Source organism: Seriola lalandi, unplaced genomic scaffold, assembly GCF_002814215.2.
Source record: "Seriola lalandi dorsalis isolate HSWRI2012SDOR001 ecotype SW California unplaced genomic scaffold, Sedor1 jcf7180002052504, whole genome shotgun sequence".
Taxonomy (NCBI): Eukaryota; Metazoa; Chordata; class Actinopteri; order Carangiformes; family Carangidae; genus Seriola; species Seriola lalandi.
Genome location: NW_019523057.1, coordinates 725732 through 735924, shown reverse-complemented (window position 1 = coordinate 735924; position 10193 = coordinate 725732).

The following is a 10193-nucleotide window of genomic DNA, read 5'->3' as shown; positions in this document are numbered from 1 at the left end:
TTTTTTAATCACTAGTATGACTTCATTAAGACATAAAGAAAACGTAACTTAGACAGTAGGCCACATATGGTATTACAACAGTTCAACCATGTCTTAAAGGAGCCGTGAAGATGGAGACTGTTTTAAAGCTGGTTTTAAGCTGGTCTGAAACCCCCTCCCCTTACACCCATCCAACATCAGAAGAGGAGGAGTGTGTCTGACAATTTTTGTAATTTTCCGTAACTGACGATCCAACATGTGTGGAGGTGAGAAATGATGAGGGTTGGAACATCTCTCTCATGCTCTCTTTTTTTCCAGCCTTTATACTGCTACTTACAATCGAGCAAAACATCATGAACACATCTGAGGATAAAAACTGCATCGTTATCTGCATTTTTACGATTAATCGTGTCTCATGCTTCTCTACGACAGGAGGCTTTTAGACCCGCCTTCCAAGTGTGGCTCTTCTGAACAGCTAAAAACACTTTTGAACTTTAGACATGGTTGGACCACCACCACAGTTTGTCATGTATAAAGTAAAGTTGAAAGGAAGGGCACCTCAAAGAATAAATAGAATCTATCAACTGTGTAATCAATGGCTGACTTAAAACTTGAAGGTCAGCTAGGTGTGTCATCTAACTACTATTTCTAGTTTTCATTTCCTTCCCTTCAGAACAACAGCCTCCATGAAATATCTGCTCGTTTTACGTGTCGATAATTTCAGAATAATTTCCTAGGAGGTTTCCTGGAAAGAAATATGTCATTTGGTACAAATTATAGAGAAAACAGAACCCAAAATGTTCCATTTAAACCCAAGTTAATATCCATTCATTATTCATTTATATTTGTAGGCAAATTGATCAGGAAATTACTGACATGTAAAATAAACCATTAGGTCTATCCAAAATATCTGCACTTCAGTGTCAACATCAAACATTACCAGTGTATAATGCACATGTAAGAGTGCAATTAACAACTAACAACTGTGTTGTTAACAGCTACTTACTGCTATTGCTGCTTTAATCCATCCACCAGTCTACTTATAGTGTGGTGGCATATGTTGCACATTTTGTGTTTTATGTTCTGTTCCACCCATGTGTGAGTGGAGCAAGTTTGCGCGTGCGTGTGTGTATGTGTGTGTGGTTGGGGAGGGTACCAAAGTGTGTGTACTTGGCATGTCACTGGGGCCAGGTGCAGGGCTGGGTTGTAATCACGAGTATGGGTTCTGCTCAGGATAAACAGGGTCTCTTTCTCATCTCTCCAGGGGCCACCATTTCCTGGTACTCTTTGTAATGGGAGGAACACGACATCACAACAGCAGAAAAGATCAAACAGTGGTCGTTCGCTGAGTCAGGGTTAAGAAAAACCTCCAGTCGACTCAAAAACATGCGTGACTGATGAAGGTAAATCACCAGCAGTGGGTGTCGGAGGCATCAAGCTTTCAAAAGGCAGCAAATTACGCAAAGCAGGTGTCACAAGTGTCTTATGAGGTCATTTTCTATTTGGAACAACTAGTTCACAGGTTTACTGGCTCTTTTTTTTTTTGTTCATATCTGGGATTTGTAACATTTCCTGTGGCTTTTTATTTCCATTTCACACCATTTCTTGTTTTGGTGTTTGTTTCTTTTGCAACAAAACACTGAGATATGATCTGATTCAGTGTGTCTGGCCTTATTTTCAATCCTTCATCGAAGCCCAGAGCACAAAAGTCTTTATTCTTTCTCTTCAGAATTCCCCCTTCAGCCTGTGATAACCTGCTGTCCATCCCCACCCCCCTCCCTCTGCCTTGTGGGGCAGGAAGCGGAGCAGCTCAGACGTACTGTACGGTCCCTCGCGTCTGGGCCGGAACCAGGATGTGTTGCTAGGCGCAGGGATGATTGTGTCAGCACTTGCTGGCCGCTTCGTTTCCTTACAGGTGATCTCCTGAATGGACAATGACAGATATACGTTTCCTGCTATTTTTCACTTCTGCAGGAGGGGATCAGAAAAACACGGGACTCTGTGACCATGGGGCCACCACCTCTGCGAACGAGCGAGCAGGCTCCCAAAGTTAGCAGAGCTTCACAGCGGGCGAGGCAAAGACACATTTAGTCCGTCAGCCACAAAGACCTCGCAGTGACCCCTCACCTCGGTCTGGAGGTGGGTGTAGGGCTCAGTCAGTGGTGGCTACAAATCTGGGAGACGGAGATGGAGGCGGGGGGGGGGGGTGCATGATGAGGAAATATTGAGGAAGCCACTCTTGATTTCTGACGCGTTTGATGAACTCTGATGTGTAGAAGGTCGAGGAGGATGAGAGGGTGATGGTGTGGCAGGAGGGGGGCAGCGAGGAGGGGAGCGGGCGATGGCGTGTGGCAGGATAGCGGAGGTCGTTCTTTTGATTTATGATTTTTCAACTTTTCTCTAACTGCGGAGACTGCGGAGTGTATGCACGGCAGGGGAGGGGAAGGTGGGGGGAGAGGGGATGGGAAGTGAAGGAGGGATGCAGCAGGGTGTTGAAGTGGAGGGGTGGTCACGCTCTTTTGATTTATGACTAGGGTGATTAATGCCCAAGGATATTACCCCTTGGAAAAACTGCTGGCCCCTTGACTGAAGTTGTGTTTTGCTACATGTCTGACAGGCAGGAGCGATTTGGCCTCCTTTTGTTTAGTGACGACAATGTGAAAAGAGGTCATCTCTTGTTCACAAGTCAGGAAATATCTTTATGATCAGTTTATAATGAGTATAAACCGTGAGGATTAAACCGATTGTTGAACTGCTGATGATTACATTTCATTGAGGAAACACATCCGTTTTTATGTTAGTAAGAGCTGTAAAATTGTATTTGGAAGAGATCAGCAGTAAATTTGATGTTAAAAGGAAATTACATAATACCTTGACGTCTCTGAAAATACTTCCCACAGTGATATCACATGAAAGGCTGGTCCTTAAGTCATTGAAATTACATTAAACGCACAACACACAACTAAATATAAACCACTTTCCATATATAAACGGTTTCCTCTCATTCAGCTCTCTGGGCTAGACAGTCAGTCTGGAGTCTGTACATACAAACAATGCATCAGGTCTTCGGATTTCTTGACTTACAATGATAGCTATGAAATGTATCTTTTTATGTGGTGGCAGAGCTGTGCCTTTTTAACCTTACTGGATCACTTATTACTTTTTCCTACCTTTCTTTGACAGCCTTACTAGTCTATGTAAAATATGTCCAATCCTTTATGTTCTGCATGTTTTTGCCTACCTATCCCCCGCAGAGCAACACATACACATACACACACACACGCACACGCACATACACACACACAAGGAGATGACAGGAAACACTAAGGTCAGCCGTGGTCTGGGACCTCTGCTCAGCCATCTTGTTTTTAGGAGACATAAATCACATGAAATCCACCGGTTCCTCTCCTCTTCAAAGGCTTTTGTTTCACTGCCTCGGCACAGAGGTTATCAGCGGGGCAGCAGCAACAGTGTGTATAATGGACCTACTTACGCTGCCTGATAAGATGCATTGAGAGTCCGCAACTCTCACTTTAGAGCTGTCAATAAAACAAGGGAATCAGGGTGTTTTTTCAGGCTTTGAATTATATCATATCATTGTGACAGCGGCACCATTTTTCGACGCAGACTTGTCTGCCAATATAAACCGTGGAAGAATTGTTTGGGTTCCTGTCTGTGGGTTTCTATGAGTGACCCTGTCTGGGTGATTAAACGTCTCTATGCTGCAGGTTTCAGCGCCATCATCCCGGCTGGATCAGAAGGTTATACACACACAGCAGCGTACAGTAGATATTGATGTCGTCAATAAAAGTGTCTTGGAGTTATGTCAGCCGACTAGATATTCCAAGGTTAAGCGGTGCTAAGCACACCTTCTCCTCCTCGTTAGACACTGTTTGTCTCAGTGTCAATCACACCATATGTCAGCCTCTTTTATGTTTGCTTGTTCACACGCAGTGACAACTTTTCTTGCTCCCACCACTGTGACCCCCCCCCCCACTGCAATACACACATCTAAATCGTAGGTCACCCTCACGGTCCTGCATGTGTTGAACCAAGGAGCGCTGGTTGGGGGGGGTGGGGGCATCGGCTATTACTAATCACTAACACTATTGCTAACGGTAGTGCTGTGGAAGCAGTAGCCTAGCAGCCGTGTGATCTCCAGCTAACCTTGCCCACGGGCCTCTTTTGTCTGCACGCCGCACACGGCTGGCTCCATCCTCTCTCTGTTATTGAGCGGGTGGGGGGGGGGGGCTAAATCAATGGCGAAACGCTGGCACTGTTCTCAGGACAGTGACCGAAGCCCAGTCTGTTGGCCCCCTTTGCCTCCCTTCCACTGAACTCCCCCCTTCCTCCTGCCTCCCTCAACCGGTCTTCCACCCCTCAGTCACCACCAACCCCCCCCCAAAAAACCCCTCCTGTCTGATTGACACTTGAAAGGTGGCCGAGGACGGGGCCGGAGGCGATGTTCCACGCTCTGGAACCCTCCGTGCAGGGGAACAGCTGGTGACATCTGCAGAGAGGCCCACAAAAGGCAGTTGAAAGCGTGCAATCACGTCCCCTCCTTCTCTTCTTCCCTTGTCTCCCTCACTCTCTCCTTCTCTGTCTCCCCCTCTCACCCTCTGTCTCTCTCTAACCCTGCTCTCCCTCCTCGTGCTTTCTCTTTCATTCTCTCTGCTCCTGTCTCCCTCCCTCTCTCTGCCTCAGATGTCCCCTCTATCTCCTAAGAGCTGGCCCTTTTGTCTAAAGCAGTGATACAGGCACCCATGCGCCTTTGAAATGCACGCTTTAAACTTGAAGAGCTTACGCCGGAGCATGTGTGTCTGAGCAAAATGAGAGAGAGGGTTGATAGAGAGAAAAGGGGGAAAAAAGGAGAGGGACAGACAGTGAACGCCTGTATGTTGTACAACAGCAAAACAGACACACACTTCTCTCTTTAAAATAAACTCCCTGTAGTCATTCCATTTATTTATCTGTCTGCTTCTTCACTGAGAATTCACCCAGTGTCTCTGCGTTTGATCTTCTTACATGGAAAACTATCGGCTGTATTGATATCCACGTGCACACGCCCAGTTAAAAGCTGCCTTTTAAGAGGCCCCATTGTCCCTGTTCAATGGCATTACCCCGGCTCAGCTCACAGTGAGTGCTTGGGAAGCGGAAGGGGGTATCGACTCCCGTTAAAAGAATCCAAACGCGTTCACTGACGAGACACACATCGCCCACAGGAATGTCAAACTTCCGACCCGTTCCCCGCTCCCTCCCTCTCCATCTTTCTCTCTCATCGCTCCATTTCTCTGTCCTAGAGTCAAAGGCTAACACTGTGCTATCTGTCCTCTAGTGACTGTTTTTGAGATTTTACACTCAAATGAAGGTAATCATTCTAACAAATTCATGTATAAACTTTGTGTCACACTAAATTCCTGCATAGTAGCTGTCATGTGCGTTGACAATTTGGAGGGTATTTGTCCATGTTCACATCATTAGCAAAACAAATACCCTCAAAAGCTGACTGGCTGTTTCTACCTGGACACACCTGTCACTTCCGGCCTCCTCCTCCTTCCATCTCTGTTACCTCCTCTCCTCCTCTAAGAATGTAAAGGAGAGGTCAAAAGGTCGGCGTGCTCCAGGTGCCCTCCTGGCATCAATATTTCAGAGCTGTGTGAATCCCTCCTTTCAGGGAGCCGCTCTCGCTGACTGAAGGTATCTTCAGGACCCAGGGGCCGGCTGACGGATGAGCACAAAGCACCCGTCAAGCTCCGAGCAGCGCCGCAGCTCGCACTGTCCGCGTTATGAGTGTGTGTTTGTGTGCATGTGAGCCTGTGTGTGTGTGTTTGTGTGTGTAAGCGGAAGGCTCGGGCAGCTCCCCTGCGGTCTCCTTTGTTGGGCTAACCTGCTGTTTGAATGGAGTGGGAGCTGTGAGTGACAGAGGAAAGTGTAGCTGGCTGTAAAGTGAGATATTGACCTCTCAATCGCCATGGAGGGTGTGGGGGGGAGTTAAGCGGTCAACAGTTGTGTGTGAATGTACAGCATGCGTCTGTGAAGGTGTGCAGAGCCTATAAATAAGACTAGGTCAATGGAAGGAAACTGGAAAGTGTGGATTCACTTGATTATGTGCTCGCGGTTGCTCATAAAAACTTGTCTCTCAGCGTTTGAGAATGAACTGTTGCTGTCAGGTGAAGTGACAGCGCACCCTGCTAGCTGGCCTAGCCGCTCAGTAACATGAAACAAGATTCCCCCCAATGATAATATTCAGTTTCAGCTCTGCCAGCGCGTCCTATCTGCCCCTGTCCAGAGCCCCTCCAAGACAAAGGGGGAAGGAGCCTGGCGGGGGAACAGTAGCTTCTTGTTATTATGACATGTGGTAACATGAACTCCTTGGAAGACTTCTCCTGTCATCCTGGCCTGAGGTCCTCTTTATTCCACGGGCAGGGGATGTGGAGGTCACGACCTCCTGGACAGATTATGCTGGAACATGCCGCGCTGTGTTGAAACTGACTTGAATAAGTTTATTGGCTGAGCCGGTGACGGCCCTTTGTGAGGACTCCCTCGGGAGGCTGAATACAGATTAGTCCATGGATTGACTATTCATATCAGATTGTACTCAGCCGGAGTTTTATCTAACATCACACTACTCACTGTCTTTGCTTCAGCTTGAGGAATTTGAGCAAAAATCGGAGGATCACATGATTCTGAATTATGATCTTTGTTATTTCAGAGCAGATTTAAAGTGGTACCCTTGACGATAATTTTCTCTTCCAGTTGAGATTTGTGAGGCGAAGGAGACTTGATTCACCATTGTTACAAGGTGCATTTGAATTTTTATCAGTAACACACTTTAGCCGTGTTTCTGTATAATCATCAAGAGAATTTTAAGAAAACATTTGAAAATGCAAATTAGCCACGTTTCCATCAACATTTGGAGTGAGTAAACTATGCTGGGTAGTGTCATCAGAAGGTGGCGCTATAGCCTGTAATAAACCGTGTAGTAGAGGCTGCGAACTGAAAACGAAATACGGTATTTGCCAACCGCCAAAAAAACCCAGAAGAAGAAGAATAAAAACCAGTCACCTTGGGAAGAAGAAGAAAGGCTTCAGAAATCTTTTTCAATTGGGCAAGTTGTAATTATTCTTCCATGTCAGTTAGTATTGGGCCTGTTTCAGACAAAGACAAACAAATAAATTGATTGTATTTTTGCGCAAACAGCTGATCAGTCATGTGAGAACTTATTTGAAATTGGTGTTTCCGTCCATCCATTCCATTAAACACATGACCTCTTTTTCAAAAAAAGACAAAACCAGAGAGTGTAAAAAGGTTTTTGAGCAGATAAGCATTTGGTTTTTTTTTTCAACCTTTTCCAGCGGGATACCTAATACGTTGATGGAAACATGGCCTTTGTCATGCTTTTAATTATCACCTTTTAAAGCGAAACTATGAAAAATATTCTGGTTAAATTAAGTTGTCCTAAGTAATAATTCCTTTTCACTGACATCAAAATGTCTGTATTCTCAGTTGTGTTGAATGCGTTGTTTCCTGTAACAGCTATTGTGTCTTATTGATGACCTGAGGCACCTCCTGCAATTAAAAGATACGTGCAGGCATCTGTTGAAAAACCTTGAAACGACACTTGCACTCTAACTTTTTGTAGTGAACAAGAATTTAAAAAGTGTTTGGTAATGAAATGTAAGTGTTTGTGATGAAATTTAAGTGTTTGTTTAGATGTTTCCATGAGATAATGACTTTTCCCGCTAACTTGAAAACCTGTCATAAAATGTGACAACATGCATTTTCCCTCAACACTTTTTTCCTCCTGTTGGTCAGTCTGCTAGACAAAAAGTGTCAGTGACACTCGGCCTCTGACAGACCCCTGCTATTTTTAAAGTCTTGTTTGTTGCACTATTAATATTCTCACTCTGTAGTCTGTGGCAGGGTTCAAAGGCGCACGCCACGGTGTAGGAGATGACAAGTCTGCTGTGGCACTGAGCGAGCCAAAAAAGTGACAGCAACGTGGCTGCTCTCTCTTGTTAACGAAATAAATAAATGTGCTCTGAAAAGCCAATAAGCGGCGGGCGGGAAGCGGAGCCAAGGATCGCTGCGTCAAAAACAACCGCTTCAGCCATTAATCTCTCTAACTCTCTTAGCCCCCCTTCTCACTTTTTCTCTCTCTCTCTCTCCTCTGAGAGAATTACTGCCATAGATGTATAATTCACGGTGGTTTGGCTTTAGAAGGCAGTGGTTCTGTTGGAAAACACAGTGACAGCCAAGTTAGCGCACCCTCTCATTCAACTCAGCCACCTGTTCACTGGGGAGGGGGCAGAGAGGGACGCTTGATTTATATTTCATCTTTTCTCCCAGTCTAATGACTTTGTTGCGCAGTCAGGCTGGAAATCGTCTCATGTATTAAAGATGACAACTTAAAGGAATCCTAAAGCCCTGACATGATTGAGCACTTAGGCAGACACCTTTGGTTGTAGTTTAGATTGCTTGTGTCAAGTTTAACTTGTCAGGTTTCTATTCCCAAGACCAACTCATCATTTCAAGTCCAATCAGTGTCATCAAGTTTAAAAGAATGGCAAAACTTTGTGCATTTATGTGAATTAAACTGTGATGAACATTTTGGCAGCTTTCCCAGTCTTTCTCCGAGTAATAGTTCTCATTCAAATGGTATTATTTCGTCATCAATCAAGAGAGGTTGAAGAGATTGTTACAGTGAGGCTTGTATTGTTTGTATGTTTTTGGATTTATGTGTACCTGTATCAGTGTCGCTGTACACGTGCATGCCCATGTCAGTGCCATTTATTAGCGTAGCTTGATTTTTGGAGGTGAGGAGGAATAACAAGTTAGGGCTTTGGCAGCCGCTCGCTCTCGCCCATCTGCGCGGCCCCTGCATCAGTCTCAGGGTTTCCTCGCCGATGATGAGGGCTGTCAGGGGCTTTTTAACCTCCTAACTGCTGCTCCCCACCGGCCCTAATCACACATTAATGACATCAGGAAGACCTCGGGGCTGGACGCGTTACTGCCTGCGCAGACAGAGTACTGATGAAGAGGGCAATTACCGACCAGCAAACAGCATAACCTCCACTGATCTGTACAGGGGTTATGGGCTATTAGTGTGCAGGTTACGCTCACAAGATACAGCAGAAGCTTAAGGAAGGATCTGGTGCTGAGTGTAATTGGGGAGGTGGGTGTGTGTCTGTGTGCATGTGTGCAACAGTCAGGAGGAGGAGGAGGGACTTTTATTCCTCTTATTAAAAAGCAGTTTTCAGTTATTATGTCCATCTATTTCTGCATTTCCTGGATTTGTGGCCAAATTCTCACCTTTGACAAACAAGTGTGTGATTGCTGATTACTATGCACAAGGAGTCTAATTGTGAAGCACCTCTGAGTGGGAAAACTATTGGGAAAACTATTCATATTTCATCAAAATGTCTTTGATTTCTCCCAGACAAACACACACCCACACACCAATCCCTTCACACTGACATACACACACCCTCACGCTGCGCTCTCTCAGTCCTGTCCGTTTCCTCACTTGGAGATGAGTGAGAGTGTTTGTATGAAATATTAACAGGCCATTTGCTCCTCTGCGCCTCTGTTTGAGAGCTGGATGTTGGCCCTGTGTCTCTGGTCCCTCTTTGAGGCCATCTGCTGGGTACGGGCACCAGGGAGGTTTCCGGGAGGGGGCCCTGTCACCCAGGCAGGCCAGCCCAGAAAGCAGCACCGCCCTGGGGATCGATACACCCGACCTGCTGGGTGACGGAGCATCAAAGCTCTCCAACCTGCCAGATCACTGTACATGCTACAAGGGCCACTGATATGTAAACGCTGCTGCTTACCATCAAGCCCTTAGGGATCCACCGCAGTCTTTGTGCCACTTCTGAGGGGCTGTTTTCAGTGCAGTTTATGTGCTATTTATGTTAGCCTTTGTAGAACAGCAGTTTGGTCACAGAGCCCTTGACAAAATGCCCAGGATCCCTTTGGAGAGGTTTCCATTTCCTTTAAAGGCTGCTTCGCATGTTTGAAAAACTACTTAGAAGATCTTTTTTTATTCTCTCCCAATTTGTATTCCGAAAAATTAAGTTCAAATTAAGAGTAACAGGGGGGTTGTGGGAAGCTCAAAGACGTAGGTAACACCACCAACAACAACTGGCATTAAAATAAAAAATAATCACAGAGGCGTGTCAATAATTATTGCCACTGTGTCTTCTTCCCATACAGTA